Source organism: Bufo bufo, chromosome 3, assembly GCF_905171765.1.
Source record: "Bufo bufo chromosome 3, aBufBuf1.1, whole genome shotgun sequence".
NCBI classification, from domain to species: Eukaryota; Metazoa; Chordata; class Amphibia; order Anura; family Bufonidae; genus Bufo; species Bufo bufo.
In genome coordinates this window covers 183,198,146-183,199,982 of record NC_053391.1, presented here as the reverse complement: position 1 = coordinate 183,199,982, position 1,837 = coordinate 183,198,146, and the positions used below count along the sequence as shown (strand labels likewise).

The 1,837-nt window shown below is 35.1% G+C and overlaps 1 pseudogene; it reads right to left on the bottom strand.

Annotated features, from left to right (window-relative positions):
• Positions 1-600: 600 nt before the first annotated feature.
• Positions 601-802, bottom strand: LOC120996756 (annotated as a pseudogene).
• Between the last annotated feature and the right edge of the window lie 1,035 nt (positions 803-1,837).

The following is a 1,837-nucleotide window of genomic DNA, read 5'->3' as shown; positions in this document are numbered from 1 at the left end:
CAGCCATGCCAATAGTAGGCATAGCTGTGATGGCCTCTTGGGGCAAGTAGTATGACGCTTGTTGATTGGCTGCTTTGCAGCCTTTCAAAAAGCACCAAGAAAGCGCCAAACACCGAACCCGAACCCGGACTTTTACGAAAATGTTCGGGTTCGGGTCCGTGTCTCGGACACCACAAAATTCGGTACGAACCCGAACTATACAGTTCGGGTTCGCTCATCCCTATTCAAAAATACTGTCAAATAACTCCATATACAAATCCACTGCAACATTCTTATGTCTTGCGAGTAGATTTTTATTCGGATTTACCATGTTTTTCAGAGGTTTATTTCCACTGCCAAGTGAGAAATCTGGGGTGAGTCTGGGTCAAATCCGACCATGCTATAGGTGCATTTTGTGGTGGATATTTTCAATGACATTTAATAACGATATATATGAATCTGCCCTAATGTAGAATTTCAAATACATTTTTGATTCTCTTAACTAAAACTAGATTTAGTTATATGATAAGCTAGGAATTTCTTATCTTTATGTTACCAGCAAAGTTTATGCATTAGTGTTTGCCATATTTTTACAAATCTTGTTAGACTAAACCTGACGAAACCACTCTGAAAGAGCTTTCTTCTCAAAAAGAAGAAAACAGTCATCAAAAGCAGACAACCACTGCATAAAACAGAGTTATCAACTGCTTTAATGCTCACAAGAAAGCCCTAAACCTCATCATCATGGAGCACGAGCTCAAACTCTTTCAAGCACATTTCTCCCTTCAAAGACTATAGTAATGATCCCTGAAAGTATAGTCTTAAACCAAGAACGTTGCACTGTTTGCCAAGCTTTCATCCGCAGCCTTTCAACTTAAGGTGAGCTTATGCGTAACGGTTCCAAGATGGAGTCTAGACAGATTGCCAATGAATACACTGCCACTATAAAAACTATTTATTCCTATATTTAAGGGTTAATCATAGAGTACCGTAATTGAAAAGTAGTTAAAATAAAAATCAGGAGAAATATTCAAGGGATGAATCATAAGTAGCGTAATTCTATTGCGCTAACAAATTCAAAAAAATAATCTGTTCATCTTAACAGCGGATTTAGATACAGATATGCTTTGTTATCTTTTGAGGTTTGTACTCTTTGCAAAGTGTGGAATCGTAAGGTGAACTAATTTGTCAAAATGTCAAGCTTTAGATGCAAAAGTTTTGAATTAATACAAATCTAAACACAATTTATGTCTCTGTTTAAGGCTTAATTTGTATACTAAGTTGAAATGAGTAAACAAATGGTTTATGAAGCAAAATATTAGAGTGGATTCAAAAATACTGTCAAATAACTCCATATACAAATCCATTGCAACATTCTTATGTCTTGCGAGTAGATTTTTATTCGGATTTACCATGTTTTTCAGAAGTTTTTTCCCACTGCCAAGTGAGAAATCTGGGGTGAGTCTGGGTCAAATCCGACCATGCTATAGGTGCATTTTGTGGTGGATATTTTCAATGACATTTAATAACGGTATACATGAATCTGCCCTAATGTAGAATTTCAAATACATTTTTGATTCTCTTAACTAAAACTAGATTTAGTTATATGATAAGCTAGGAATTTCTTATCTTTATGTTACCAGCAAAGTTTATGCATTAGTGTTTGCCATATTTTTACAAATCTTGTTAGACTAAACCTTTTGAGTCTGTTTTGCAATGTTTTAGATAGATGCAAAAACAAAGTGCGAAAGAAAAAAAACATGGGAAAAATCTATCTTGTTCAAACTTTGACTACTGTGCATTGATTAGGTTTTGAAACCCTTTTTTTCATGCATTTCCTGTTCTTTAACTGACTAAA